General features: G+C 43.6%; 1 pseudogene; it reads right to left on the reverse strand.

The window, feature by feature from the left end:
- The window catches only part of LOC122548767, a 52,461-nt pseudogene that overhangs the window by 3,519 nt on the left and 32,465 nt on the right, over nt 1-16,477 (reverse strand).

The raw sequence follows: 16,477 nt of genomic DNA on the forward strand, positions 1-16,477 counted from the left end.
CCTATTGTACTCTATGCTACTTTCTCCCCACCCCCACCCTCCTCTAGCTTATCTCTCCACACTTCAGGTTTTCTGCCTTTTTTCCTGATGAAGGGAACGTCTATTTCACTGCTCCTTGGATGCTGCCTGAACTGCTGTGCTCTTCCAGCACCACTAATCCAGAGTAAAGGTGAATAGTATTTATTAAATATTCTATTCCATTTCTTTTCTATTCAGTGATGCATTTTATTTTGCAAGTTATTTCAGGTATAAATGCAGTGTTTCAGAAATACAGTATTTCAACGTCTACTTTTTTTGACCAAGAAATAGAAACACAGCAACTGGGAGCAGGAGGAGACCTTTCAGCCCTTTGAGCTTGCTCTACAACTCAGTAGGATCATGGCTAATCTCAATACCATATTCTTACTTTCTTTCCAAAACCCTTGTACCAAAGAACCTAACTTTGCCCTTGACACCAGTTCTGATGGTCATTCACTTTGCTCTGAAGATACACGCACTGTGTAGAAAGGTTTTCCAAATGTTCATGTGGCTTATTTTGCCATTCACCTCAAATTTGTGTCCCTTGGTTCTGGATCCTTCCACCTACTGGAATATTTATTTTCTCTATCTACTCTGTTCAGATCCCTCATGATTTGGAATACTTCTAAATCATGTCTCACAAACTTGATTGAGTTTTTTGAAGAAGGCAGAGCGGTGGATGGGATCTATAGGGACTTCAGTAAGGCATTCGACAAGGTTCCCCATGGGAGACTAGTTAGCAAGGTTAGATCTCATGGCATATAGGGAGAACTAGCCATTTGGATACAGAACTGGCTCAAAGGTAGAAGACAGAGGGTGGTGGTGGAGGGTCGTTTTTCAGACTGGAGGCCTGTGACCAGTGGAATGTCTCACGGATTGGTGCTGGGTCCACTACTCTTCATCATTTATATAATGAATTGGATGTGTGCATAAGAGGTGCAGTTAGTAAGTTTTCAGATGACACCAAAATTGGAGGTGTAGTGAACAGCGAAGAAGGTTACCTCAGATTACAACAGAATCTTGATCAGATGGGCCATTGGGCTGAGAAGTGGCAGATGGAATTTTATTTAGATAAATGCTATGTGCTGCATTTTGGAAAAGCAAACCTTAGCAGAACTTATACTCTTAATGGTAAGGTCCTAGGGAGTGTTGCTGAACAAAGACACCTTGGCGTGCAGGTTCAGAGCTCCTTGAAAGTGGAGTTGAAGGTAGATAGGATGGTGAAGAAGGCGTTTGGTATGCTTTCCTTTATTGGTCAGAGTATTGAGTACAGGAGTTGGGAGGTCATGTTGCGGCTGTACAGGGCAATGGTTAGGTCACTTTTGGAATATTGCGTGCAATTCTAGTCTCCTTTCCTATCGGAAGGATGTTGTGAAACATGAAAGCATTCAGAAAAGATTTACAAGGATGTTGCCAGGGTTGGAGGATTTGAGAGGTTGAATAGGCTGGGGCTGTTTTCCCTGGAGTGTCGGAGGTTGAGGGGTGATGTTATAGAGGTTTGTAAAATCATGAGGGGCATGGATAGGATAAATAGACAAAGTCTTATCCCTGGGGTGGGGGAGTCCAGAACTAGAGGGCATAGGTTTAGGGTGAGTGGGGAAAGATATAAAAGAGATCTAAGGGGCAACTTTTTCACACAGAGGGTGGTACATGGGTGGAATGAGCTGCCAGAGGAAGTGATGGAGGCTGGTATAATTGCAACATTTAAATGGCATTTGGATGGGTTTATGAATAGGAAAAGTTTGGAGGGATATGGGCTGGGTGCAGGCAGGTGGGACTAGATTGGGTTGGGATATCTGGTCGGCATGGACGAGTTGGACCGAAGGGTCTGTTTCCATGCTGTACATATCTATGACTCTCTGGCTCTATAACAGAAGTCGTCTTAATCTTAGAGTCGTAGAGATGTACAGCATGGAAACATAACCTTCTGTCCAACTCATCATATCCTAAAGTAATTTTATCCCATTTGCCAGCATTTCGCCCATATCACTCTAAACCCTTCCCATTCACAAAAACATCCAGATGCCTTTATAAATGCTGTAACTGTACCAGCCTCTACCACCTCCTCCAATAGTTCAGTCCATACATGCAGCACTCTGTGTGAAAAAGTTTCCCCTTAGGTTCCTTTTAAATCTATTCCCTCTCACGTTAAATGTATGCCATCTAGTTTTGGATTCCTCTATTCGAGGGAAACAACTTTGACTATTCACCTTATCCATGCCTCTCAAGATTTTTTAAACCTCTTTAAGGTCACCCCTCAGCCTCTGACACTGCAGGGAAAATAGCCCCAGCCTATTCAGCCTCTGTCTCATAGCTCAAATGCTCCAGGCAACATCCTTGTAAATCCTTTCTAAACCCCGTCAAGTTTAACAGCATCTTCCCTATAGGAAGGAGACAAGAATTGCATACAGTATTCCAAAAGTGCCTGACCAATGTCCAGTACAGCCGCAACATGGCTTCCCAACTCCCATACTCCATGCACTGTCCAATAAAGGAAAGCATACTAAACACCTTCATCACTATCCTGTCTACCTGTGGCTCCACTTTCAAGGAATTGTGAACCTGCACTCCAAAGTCCCATTGTTTGGCAACAATCCCAGGACCTTACCATAAGTATAAGTCCTGCCCTGATTTGTCCTACCAAAATGTAGTATCTCACATTTATCTAAATTAAATTCTATCTGCCCCCATTCCTTGGCCGAGCTGATCAAGGTCCTGTTGTACTCTGAGGTAACCTTTGTCCACTACACCAACAATTGGGTGTAATTTACAAATTTTCTAACCACTTTAAGGTCTCTCAGGATCTTTATCTAACTCAATCAAGTCATCGCTTATTCTTTTAAATTCCAGTGGATACAACCTAACCTGTTCAACCTCTTCTCACAAGTTAACCCACCCATTTGCTGTATTAATCTTATTAACTTTGTCTGAACTACCTCCAAAGCATTGGCATCATTTCTTAACTTAGGTGACCACTACTGTACATAGTATTGAAGAAGATTTATTGCAGCCAAACAAGACAGCAAATAAATGCATTGTGTCCATCCTACCACATGACTTAATTTACAGAGAAAATCAAGCACAATCAGATTAAAATGATAACTTTGGTAATTTGGGAATACTTTTTCTTTGTATGATTGGTAAGACCCATTTCAGGTTTTAAGTAGATCATGGAATGTTGACACACAGTTCCCTACCTGGGAGTATCGCTTTAACGCTCTAACTGGGTTGAAGGAGTAATTGAGGAGAAAGTGAGGTCTGCAGATGCTGGAGATCAGAGCTGGAAATGTGTTGCTGGAAAAGCGCAGCAGGTCAGGCAGCATCCAGGGAACAGAAGAATCGAGGAGTAATTGACCACTGAAATTTGCTGGAAAGTTGGAGAAGCGTTCTTTGAACGTTGGGACACCTGTCACTGGCTTTCTAATATGGCTACAGCCCACTGCAATCTTCCATGTGAGTATTTGATCAAGTGTGTAGTAATTGTCGTCACAGCATTCCTGGAACACCCTCTGCAGTTCATTGGTAGACGTACAACCGGATGTTTTTTCCTTTGAATGAGCTGACATTTCAGCATCTTCCCATTGACTCCTTCAATTCCAAGTAACGCTAACTTTTCCCCTTTCTTAAGAATGCTGCCATCAGCCTAGGAAATTTTCACCTTGGTTTGGAATCTTGGCAGTTCTTCCCTTTTAGCCCCTATATTCACGCAGTTTACAAGATTGCCCACAATCTCATAGGTACTTGGATCTGGAATGAGCAGAAATTCCCCAAAAATGGAAAACAAAGTAATTAAAATAAACTAATGTTGTTTAAATTTACTTTAACGAGTTTCAGTAATTGTATTTCATGAAAGATTTGTTTCTTCATTTGTGCAAAGAGAGCAATGGTTTTAATAGGCAACTGAAAAGTAATATTCACACCGAATAGGTTAGTCTTGTCCTCATATCATTAACAAGGCCATTGTTTATCACCCAACCCTTGTTATCCTAGGGAAAGTGGTTGATAAGCCTTTAGCTTGAATCTCTGCAAGTCTTCATGGAGAAGATGCTCCCTTCTTTGTAAATGAACAAAACATGTTTTAAGTACAGAATAACAAAATAAAAAAAACACACACAACAAATCTGAGTGCTTAGCTTTCAGAATTGTAAAATATAGCACTGAATGTTATGCAGGATGAATTGTTGTTGCTGAGAGGCATGGACACTTTCTTAAAATGCACGATTTGAGCTTGAGTTCAGTAACTTCACTGAAAAGTGAGGCACTGACCTCTCCCCGCCATCTGCAAAGATTACCTCTCCGCGTCATCTTTGAAACTACAGGTTTCCTAGAAGACTGAGATTAGAGGAGGAGCAGGAGCCACGTTAAGATAGTGGGCAAGTCACTTTATGCTTGTGAGTAATATATATCAGCAGCAATGCCTGCCTCTGGAAGAGAACACGCTTGGATCTTGGACTGAACCTACAAGGTTCTAATAATGCAATGGATCAAGTGTAAACACTAAATAAAGGTTTGTGTTGAACTGTGTGAGGACAGAGTTGCCTCAGTATGATCTTGCTATCTTGCTTGGTCAGATTTTCATGTCATCCTATGTGATGGTGAGAATATTGAAAGCAGTCAGCAGCGCAAGACAAACCCTGAGGATGTGGGTGGGATGGAGGGGTAAGGCCAGAAGCAGCAAACCACTTGCTGGTTTTCGCCATTTTCCCTTCAGCCAGACGCTAAATGTGTGTTCGGAGGTCCACTGTGCAAGATCACCTAATGGCCTGACAGTCTAGGCCACAGTGCAGCAAGGAGAAAAATTAATTAGACTGATACTGCTTAATGACTGAGTAGAAATAATTGAACTTCCTCACTCCTGCAATTGCAGAACCCAGGAGAAAGGTTCTAAATTTGCTCTCCCTTCCCACTTCTGTAGATAGTGTATGTAGTTAATAATGGTTGCTTACAGCTGTATGAAGACAGTCTCGCCTCTCTTTATAAACTTGGTATGATCGCACTGCACTATCAGCATTGTCAGTAAATTTACCATGCACAACTTACCTGCAGAAGAGGAATGTACAAATGAAAGATCACAAGTGCAGCACTAGATCCATTCAGGACAACATGCCAAGTTACTGCAGTTTCGACATGCCTTGTGGTTTACCAGTTGAGTACCTGGTAATTTTAAGACTTCAACCTGTTCTTCAGTTAGAGTTCTTTTTAAAAAGTCAAATTAGATGTGCTACAGTTTAGTTTCTCCTTTTTCCTTATTATCTGACCTGAAAGACCTGTTTCTTGCTGAGGTGTTGTGGTTTCTAGCAATCCCCAATCCCATCTCTGAGAAGCTGCTCTCTATATGAGCCCTGCTGAAGGGCTCATGTCCAAAATGTTGATTCTTCTGCTGCTCGGATGCTGCCTAATGGGCTGTGCTTTTCTAGCACCACACTTTGCGACACTGATCTCCAGCATCTGCAGTCCTCACTTTCTCCTGCTCTCTATATGTGGGTCTGCAGAGTTTATGTTGGCAAGCTGTTTGTTACTGGAGTGAGCCCTTGTCCTGTCCAGACCCGGTGAAGACATCTGTACAGGTGCAACCACCATTCGTTTCTTCCCTTAGTTATATCTATTAACTAACATAAGTTCACCCCCTCCAGAATAACCGTATATCTACAATTTGTTCAGAATCATCAAATCATTCCAGTCTCGTAGAACACACTGTATAGAAAAATCTAATGTGCTCAAAGGTAAAGTGATGTGCCAAGATTTTCAGATAGGTATGCCAAATCTTTGTGCCACCCCCTCTGGGCAATGGTTTACCATCACTAGCAGCTGTCCGCGCAGAAGACAGATCCTCGCAGTTATTCATACTCATACCTTCAACACTCAACCACATGTGGCGCAACACCTTGTTGGAAAGATAGGAAAAAATGGCACAAGGCATGATTGACAAGTATGCAGACTGCTATCTTAACTCAAACTAGGACAGAATGTAAGATTAGATTCCCTTCAGTGTGGAAACAGGCCCTTCAGCCCAACAAATCCACACCGACCCTCCGAAGAATAAACCACCCAGTCCCATTTCCCTCTCACTAATGAAACTCAGACTATGGGCAATTTAGCATGGCCAATTCACCTGATCTGCACATCTTTGGACTGTGGGAGGAAACTGGAGCACCTGGAGGAAACCCACGCATACACTGGGAGAATGTGCAAACTGCACACAGACAGTCACCCGAGGCTGGAATTGAACCTGGGACCCTGGTGCTGTGAGGCAGCAGTGCTAACCACTGAGCAAGAGTTTTGGACAAACCTATGGGTTCGAGGAAAAATGCTATGTCATTATGCCCAGCCTAGGTCATCTGACACTAAGGAACACTGGTCAAGTCCTGTAAAGAAAATGTAATTGGTGAAGTACCCAATCTATGTGCAATCAACCAGCTTTCACACAGAATGATGACTTGGATACTGAAGCTATTAAACTAAACACAATCACACTTCCCTAAAATGATACACTTCTATCCATGATGGCATGCAGCAGACCACAGAGTGAGGCCAAACCACCAAGTTATGATAACTGATTTTGATTCTGATTATAACTTATTATTGTCACATGCACCGAGATACAGTGAAAAGTATTGTTTTGTGTGCTATCCAGGCAAATCATACCTTACAAAATTATACCACACGAACAGGACAGAATCGAGAGTGTGGTGCTGGAAAAAAACAGCCAGTTAGGCAGCATCCAAGGAGCAGGAGAATCGACATTTCGAGCATAAGCTCTTTCTCATTCCTGATGAACAGCTTATGCTCGAAACGTCGATTCTCCTCATCGGGTGCTGCCTGACTGACTATGCTTTTCCAGCACCACACTCTCGACTCTGATCTTCAGCATCCGCAGTGTTCACTTTCTAACAGGACAGAATCCAGAATATAGTGTTACAGCTATAGAGAAGGTGCAGAGAAAGATCATCTCTAATATGAGGTCTGTTCATAAGTATGATAACAATGGAGAATAAGCTGTTCTTAAATGTCTTGGTATGCGTCTTCAAACTTTTGTATCTTCTTACTGATGGAGGAGAGTATAACCAGGTTGATAGATGTATTCAATTCTGTTGGCTGCTTTTCCAAGGTGGCGGGAAGTATAGACAGAGTTAATGGATGGAAGGCTGGTTTGCGTGATGGATGAGGCTGCGTTCACAACTCTAATTTTTTGTGGTCCTGGAAAGATGAGTTACTGTACCAAGCTGTGGTGCATCCTGATAGGATGATTTCTATGATGGATCTATAAAAATTAGTAAAAGTCATTGTGGACATGCTGGATTTGTTCAGCTTTCTATTAGATACTACCATATCATAACCCCGCCAAACCATTACCTAAATGAGTAGAATCAATGTATCTATACGCATTCTTGTACATATTATTGAAAAAAGTTCCCTTTTTAAAGGGAAAAGAAGGGTTGCTGTACCATTTAATAGACCAGACAGGCAGTATATCTTGAAGACTGTTACAACGCATTATGATTTGTGATATTTCAGTATAGGTTACCCACCACACTATCAGCCATTCTCTATGTGCAATGGAGTAAGTATAATGTGTTGTCAGTCAGTTATGTTTATGTAATACAAGTCTGGATGTTGTGAAAATCTGTGATATTACACCAATTTAAGTAATGATGTTAATAAAATTAAAGACATCTGTCTCTTCAAGAAACCAGTCTTTCTGCTATATGTTATGTGAGCTATCCTATAATGTATCATCTCAGCACTCAGATCATATCAAACTGGCATCATGTTTGACCGAAGAAATCATGTCATATTCTGTCAACATTTAAATTTTATAGATTCCCTCAAGCACACTGGGGATGAGAAGCTTTTTCTTTCTTTCATGGGGATGTGGATGTTGCTAAGCTAGTAGTTATTGCCCATCCCTATTTGCCTTTGGAAAGGTGATGGTAGGATGCCATTTGAACCATTGCAGTCCATATACTGTAGGTAGACTCAAAATGCCTTAGTTGAGGGAGTATCAGGATTTTGACCCAGTGACACTGAAGGAATGGTGATATATTTTCAAGACAGGATGGTAAGTATTTGCAGGTCGTGGTGTTCCCATGTATGGTGTTCATTTAGCTCTGTCTATTACTTGTTGCTTCTGCTGTTTGTCACAAAAGTCCTGTTTGGTAGCTTGACACCTTATGATTTGGAGATGCTGGTATTGGACTGGGATGTACAAAGATAAAAATCACACAACACCAGGTTATAGTCCAACAGATTTATTTGGAAGCACTAGCTTTCGGAACACTGCTCCTTCGTCAGGTGGTTACACCAGCTCTGAAAGCTAGTGCTTCCAAATCTGTTGGACTTTAACCTGGTGTTGTGTGATTTTTAAGTTTGACACCTTATTTTTAACTTCAGATAAGTGAAGAGATGAGCAAACTTGATATAAAAACAAAAAGTGTTGGAGAAACTCAACAGATCTGGCAGCAACTGTGCAGTGAGAAACAGAGTGGATGTTTCAAGTCCTATATGACTTGAAGCTATTTCAGATTTCTAGCATCTGCAGTACTAAGAGAGGAGTAGGAGTTGTTTTATTTAGAGTCGTGAGTTTAAAGGTAAATCTAATAGAAGTCCATAAAATCATGGTAATTGTTTAAATACATCAGGAGAAACTGTCTGGCAGCATGGATCGTACCCAGAGGACACAGATTTACAGAAGGTATCATGTTATACAAGAACAAAGACAATGGAGAGAATTACAATAACTGTGAGTGCATCTCACTCCTCAGCATCCCGAGAAATGCCTTTTCCAAGGTAATTTTATCGCGCTTGACTAGCCAATAGAAGATTGTGAGCAGCACAGTTTGGCTTCAAAGAGGTCGATTCACACTGACCATGATCTCAGAACATAATATCAGTGCAGTGAACAGCACACAGCAGGCAGCACTCCTCTTTGGTTTTGTACATCTCACAAAAATATTGAGTATCATGTGTTTGATGGGCTTTTCTTGGATACTGGGGAAAATTGGCTGTCCTCCCAAGCTTTGCCAGTTCATACCATCCTTTCATGACAACATGCACAGCATAAATTAGTTCAATGGCCCATTTTCTGTCGGTTTTCAAATCTAGCATTGGGTGACATAGGGTTCTAATTTCAAATTAGCAGTGCCTTTCAGACCCTGTATTATGTTTGTCTGTTATTTTCATTCATTGGGAAGGCCTTGAGCCATGACCATGCAAACTGGAGGTCAAGGCCTCACATATGAGGAAATTTGAATTTCCTCTTCAGCCCCAACCAATTCTGTGCAGTGTGCAAGTTTTGGAAGCTATCAAAACAAAAAAAAATCTGCTTCATTAGAGAGATTGTGACTATTAGGGAAGCCTGCTAACGCGTTAAAACCTTTCAGCAGGTAGGTGTTTATTTAGAGATGTTCAGCATAGAAATGAATCCTTTGGTCCAACTCATCCATGCCAGCCAGATATTCTAAACTGATCTAGTCCCATTTGTCAGTACTTGACCCATATCCCTCTAAATCCTTCCTATCATGTACCCATCCAGATGCCTTTTGTTGGACTTTGGCTCAATCTACCAGCTTACTTTCCTCTGTGTGAGCGGATTCCTGCATGTTCTTTCAATGAAGCAATAGGAGAAGATATTCGGTCTCAAACTCTTAGTTTATTTTAGCAGTAAGTGGATAAAGTATACAGAGCTCTGGGTCGAGATCTTCCCGTCCCTGACAAACAGCAAAGTGTGTCAGTTCACGAAGTCCGACGCATTCCTGTCCCTGACCCAGTCTTTTATGTAGGACAGAACGTCATGCAATCACTGAGGTGGGATTGTCTTCTGATTGGGTGTTGATCTGACTCCATTCTCCGCCTTCTCGCGTTCCCGGATGTCTAACCCCATGTGACCTCCTTTTGCCCATGAAACAGTATCCATGTGACCTCCTCTTGCACGCGAAACAGTATCCATGTGACCTCCTCTTGCGCGCGAAACAGTCTAGCACATTCTGATCTGCATTAACGGTTTTTTCTATTACAAGTCCCTCTTTTGGTCTCATGAAAATGAGACCAAAAAACCAGTTTTATACATCACATTTGCTCTCCGATGCATAGTCTTCCCTTCTTGCCAGAGCCATGGTTTCCGTCTCCATCTGTGACATCTGGTAGGGCGGGGGAGCCTTCCCTTCAATTGCTGTGATGCTTACCCTGTTTAACAGAGATCTAATACAGGGGATACAACAACATCCACACAACACTAACGCAATCATCATACCGAGGGACATAAACACAGACACAATTAATCCTTTCCATTTCCCAAACCATGAGTCGAAAATGCCTCCTAGAGGGTTGTCAATACCCGAATGTTCATGCATTTCTTCAGACAAGATTCTTAGTCCTTCCAGGGCTCTGGTTACCGAGCCATCAGGTGCAGTATTGTTGGGGATGAACGTACAACATTGATCTCCGAACATAGAGCACACTCCCCCTTTTTCTGCCAACAACATATCTAAGGGCTTCTATTTTGTACTGTCATCAATGAGGTCGCTGCCATTTGTTCAGAGAGTCCCGCCACCGCGTCTCTAGTTCTATTGGTTAGCCTGAGTACATTGTAATGTACATAGTTAATTCGGTCGACGTTTTTATTCGGCGTGACTGGGAATAGAACACCGATAATTGGGAGATTCTCAAATCCTGCTGCTATCTGGTCTGCCAATTTATATTCATCAGGTACACCGCGGGGAACACCTATTGCATCCATGTAAGTGGTTGAGCCAGAAGTGACATCAAACAAATCCCTGCGTTTTCGTGCATGCGGATTTATTCCCTGTTGTCGTTCTCCTAAGAAGAATAAGGGTAACCCTAGCCTGACCATTTCACAGGTTCCAGACCAATCTGGAGGTCTAACATGCAGTGTTCTATCTCCACAGTACCAAAAAAGATCAGCTCTGGCCCAAACCATTGTGCTAGCATTCTGCCAGCCGGTTAAATCAATCGTGTCCTGACACCAGTCAGCGGGCTTGTCTCCCAAGATTGTATTAGAACTTTGAGCGAAACAAGTGTAATTGTTGGCCCTTGGGGTAAACACTGGAGATAACGTGGAATTCTTTACAGGTGGGAAAATAGCACTTAAGGTGGTACAATTTGGAGGGTTCGCCTGCATGGTGAGTGCCATCATGCAGTGAAATCATGTTGGGTCTATATTAGGGAACAATGGGGCTGGGGTAGTAAATAGGGTTGGCCTGGCCGAGGAACACGCGACGCAATTACTCATAACCATTGAGGTTGCGGTCGCTGTCATCCATTCCAGCCGTTGGTTCTTATCCCTGTACCCGGTGGCTAATTTAATAATGTCCCTTCTCGTGAGGTTGTTGTAGTCTATTACCACGACTCCTGAACTTGGTTCTACCACCATACTTGTTGTGTTTTCGGTTTGTGGCTGGTTCGTAGGAGGGTCCACCAAGGTTACCTTCACTAGTCCCATGGTATCCACTCCTGATTGATCTACATCTATTACAAAATGAAAGCTTCTGTCATCAATCCCACAGTAAATCTGTACCTCTTTGGGACCAGAGTTAATGTTGAATCTTGTCAGGGTTAACAAGAGTGGATTTTTTAGTTCTGAGGAATGATCGAGTTGCCCCCTGGTCAGGCTCACATGGTCTCGAACTTTCCATCTATTATCCGAGGGTGACGACTTCTTGGGTGTCCATCGAACCCCAGTCCATGTTAATACATGATCCCATGATGGGCATGGGTCATAGTAAATGGCGCAGATGCAAAGATAAACATCATACCCCTCCAGCTCCCTGTATCTTGGCCACAGTCAATTACTTTCCATAAGTCAAACTGGTATGTTGTACCATGCTTTTTATCATGTCTGATGTGTACCCGGCTCCCCGCCTCCCTTAAACATTTGTCCGCTTCTTGTCCTGTTGATCTTTTGTTCCTGGGATTTTCTCCCTCGCCTGTGTGTTTGTCCCTCATGGTTGATACCCCTATTAACAGCGGCATAACACTTATACATAAAATAATAGCAAAATCTCCCAACCTCAACAGCCTAGGGTCGTATGGGCTTCTTACAGAGATGAACATTATGTCCTTTACACAACTTTCCTATATGTTTTAAACAAAATCTTCTTGTGTTCCGGTCCTGTCCTCCCTTATGCTCTCCAGAAAAACCTTTCCTTGGAGATCTTTAGAACCTCTCTCCCTTTTTCCAGGACCCTCTTCCTGCAAAAGTTAAAAGTTTAAGACCCTTCTACTCTCTTTCTGTTCTTATTTGTTCTAGAGTTCTCGTTGGCGGTTCAGTGGCTGCACACTGGCTCCAATGGTACCAGCTTTCTCCTTTCCCTTGTAGTCTGACCGCATGAGATGTCCCCTCCACCACCTTGTAAGGTCCTGTCCACCTTGGCTCCGACCACTTCCGTTTGATCACCTTCAGCAGGACCCAGTCTGTGGTAGATGGCGCCTGGCTCTGTAGGTCTCCCTTTGCCAATCCAACCTGTTTGGAGAAAGCTGACACCAAAGCTGTTAGCTGGTCATAGTAAGGTTTGTACCTTAGAGAGGCTCCTCCTCCCTCTAACATCTGTATTCCAGCTCCCGGTCCCGGGAACTGCTGCCCTGTTAGCTCGTAAGGGGTGAACCCTGTGATAGAGTTTACTGAGCTTCTAATGGACATTAAAGCTAAGGGTAGGGCATCCACCCAGCTTACCTTTGTTTGTGCACACGCTTTTCCTATTTTCCCTTTTATGGACTGATTCATTCTTTCCACTTTTCCCTGTGACTGAGGATGGTACACTGTTCCAAACGCATGTTTCAGTCCTAAAGCTGCTTCAACTTCTTGCATGTGTGTGTTCTTGAAATGTGTACCATTATCTGACCTGACTCTCTTTGGAAACCCATGCATTGGAATGTATTGGTTTATCAAGAATTTGATCACTGTTTTTGCGTCTTCCTTTTTCGCAGATATCGCTTCTGGCCAACTAGTGTATGCATCCACTGCTACCAAAAGGCACCGGTATCCGGTTACTCTCTCTATCATGTCAGTGTAGTCAATCACTATTTCCTGACCTGGCATTCTTGGGAGAGGGAATTTTCCCTCGTGTGGTTTCACTGTTGCTTTTACATTGTATTCTGTACATGTTTTACATCCTCTGATGTAATTTTCAATCATTGCTGGCAAGAACGGATGCCACCAATGTGTCAGATACCTCTGCAACTGCGTTTTTCCACAGTGTGTCAATCCATGAGCTTCCTGAAGCATGGAAGCTATCAAACCTGGGGGTAGCACTGGTCTACCATCCGGTGACCTCCAAATCCCTTCTGACTTTGTGGCCCCTCTCTCTCCATACTGTCAGTTCATGAGGAGAGGTTTTCTGCTGCTCTTTTATTAACACATTTGCATCGCAGGCGGGCAGCAGGTCATACACTGTTCTCTCTGTTTGCATCATTATGTACTGGGGTGCATATCCTGCTGCTTTCTTTTGCTAAGTCTGCTTCCTGATTGCCCTTAGCTACTGTTGTATCAGTTTTGTCATGTCCTCTACACTTGACCACCGCCACTTCTGCAGGTTTCATTCGGGCCACCGCTAATCTTCTCACACCTTTTTCATGTTTAATTGAGGTTTTTGCTGCTGTTAAGAATCCTGCTCTGATCCATTGACTGAGTTCTACCTGTATAGCCCCTACCACATATGCAGAGTCGGTGTAGATATTTACTCTTTTTCCCTCTGACCATTCTAACGCAGCTATCATTGCCTATAGTTCAGTCAACTGGGCTGATTCTTTGCCTGTCACTTTTCCTGCCAAAACTTCCTCAAATCCCTCACTTGTCTGTCGCACCACTGCATAGGCTGCTTTAAGTCCTTCAGTTGGATGTCTGTAACAGCAACCATCTGTGAACAGCACTTCTTCTGGGTCTACTAGTGGTTTTGCCCGTAAGTCTGCCCTAACTTTGACGTCTCTCTGTACCCTTTCCTCACACGTGTGGTTCTCCTTCTCCCATGTTGTCAGCCATGTTGATTCCTTCGTGTGTGAAAGTTATATGTGGTGCATTCAGGATTTTCTCTAACCTGGTTTGCCGCAGTGACGTCATTGTAAAGGCTGTTGAGTTCACGTAGGCCACTATACTGTGTGTCGTGGGTACTGTTAGTGAATGGCCCATGACTATATGTGCTACCATTTGGAGAATGTTTGCTACCCCTGCTGCAGGTCTTGTACATGGCAGGTGTCTGTCCTCTATTGGGTCAAGGGTAACACTTACATACATCAGCACCTGCCTGCCTCCTGCTTTTTTCTGAAAAAGAACACCATTTATTGTGTGTTTTTTCAGAAACATTGAGGAAAAATGGCTCTTTGTAATCAGGGACCGCTAAATCAACAGCCCGCGTTAGGGCCTGTTTGAGAGATATGAAACTTTTGTCTACCTCCGTGGTCCACTGCAAATGGGCCGACAAATTTCTCATGCCTTGCTCATTTACCATGGCCCTCAGAGGGAAAGTGAGCTCCCCATATGATGCAACAAATTGTCTGCTGTATCCTGCCAACCCAAGAAATGAGAGCATGTCTTTTACAGTGACTGGTTTGGTATGATGCATAATGGAGGATCTATGGGACGGAGACACACCTGTTCCTTTAGCGGAAATAACTCTACCCAGAAAAGACACCATTTGTCTGCAGCATTGCAATTTAGCCCGTGAAACTTTGAAATCGACGTTATACGGGTGAATCAGCAACGACTTTGTGGCTGCCAGAAACATGGTCGGGTGCTGCCAGAAGAATGTCATCCACATACTGGATAAATACCAACCCCTTTGGGAGTGTCAGGTCCTTCAGCTGCTGTTTCAGTACCTGATTAAACACCCCAGGCGACAAAATGAACCCTTGAGGGACCCTTGTGTAACGTAGTTGTTGGTCTTTGTAGGTGAACGAGAAAATGTCCCTCAAATGATCAGCTAGGGGCAAACAGAAAAACGCGTTGGCCAGATCAATGCACGAGAACCACTTATGGTCAGGGGTCAGCACAGACATCGCAGTGTATGGGTTTGGAACTGGAACTGTTGGAGTAGAGACAACACTATTGATCCATCTAAGATCATGCGCCATCCTATATTTACCTGTATTCTGCTTCTCTACAGGTAAGATAGGAGTGTTCCAGGGTGACCGGGAGGGTTTTAGCACCCCTGCTGCTAACAATCCTTCAATTGTGTCGGCAATGCCGGCTTCAGCCTCTGATTTGTGAGAGTATTGTCTCTGCCAAATCGGAGTGTGGTCTATTAAATCGAATGTGATTGGTGTAACGTGTTTGCAGTGACCAACGTCCGTTGGACCTGGTGACCACAAGGTATCTGGTAGAGTGTCAAGCATCGCTGCAGCCTGTGGATGGTCTGTTTTTTCCTTGCCGTGAAACCTTTCAATCTGCCTATGTTCCAGCAGTACCTTGTCAGTTGTCCTGTACATAATTCTGTAGGCTTCCTCTAATGGTGAATATTGTAAACCGGGTAGCTGAGTCCAAACCCAATCAGTTAGCGCCATCAAACGTTTGGACATAGGTCCCAGATCCTTGGCCTGATGTTTAGCATACACGTTTGTTGAAACTTTATTGCTGGAACAGCACAGCAGGTCAGGCAGCATCCAGGGCCTGTGCCCGAAACGTCGAATCTCCTGTTCCCTGGATGCTGCCTGACCTGCTGTGCTGTTCCAGCAATAAAGTTTCAACTTTGATCTCCAGCATCTGCAGACCTCACTTTCTCCTCCGTTTAGCATACACGGCCAATGTGACATGAGGTATAGCTTCTTCAGACATCTCATACCATTCCAGCAGTTCTGCAGTTAGTTCAACAACACCCGCCACACCTTCTTTCCCTAGCAGAATGCAACTGGAGGAAATATCCCAATGAGTCCCTTCCAGGTGCTGATAGAATGCATGCTGATAGATTTCATTGTCGTCTCTATCATAATATAGGGTAACATGGAGGGGATCTGCAGGTGGAGCATAGGGATGCAGCATCTGAACCCAGGGTCACCATTGGTTGTATAAAGACTGTATGCTGGAAATGTGTTGCTGGAAAAGATAGAATGCATGCTGATAGATTTCATTGTCGTCTCTATCATAATATAGGGTAACATGGAGGGGATCTGCAGGTGGAGCATAGGGATGCAGCATCTGAACCCAGGGTCACCATTGGTTGTATAAAGACTGTATGCTGGAAATGTGTTGCTGGAAAAGCGCAGCAGGTCAGGCAGCATCCAGGGAACAGGAGAATTGACGTTTCGGGCATAAGCCCTTCTTCAGGAATGAGGAAAGTTTGTCCAGCAGGCTAAGATAAAAGGTAGGGAGGAGGGACTTGGGGGAGGGGCGTCGGAAATGTGATAGGTGGAAAGAGGTCACCATTATCTCCCAGACCGTCCATAACCTCATCACCTCGGGGGATCTCCCATCCACCGCCTCCAACCTCATAGTCCCACAACCCCGCACCGCCCG

This window comes from Chiloscyllium plagiosum, chromosome 4, assembly GCF_004010195.1.
Source record: "Chiloscyllium plagiosum isolate BGI_BamShark_2017 chromosome 4, ASM401019v2, whole genome shotgun sequence".
In the NCBI taxonomy this organism is placed as follows: Eukaryota; Metazoa; Chordata; class Chondrichthyes; order Orectolobiformes; family Hemiscylliidae; genus Chiloscyllium; species Chiloscyllium plagiosum.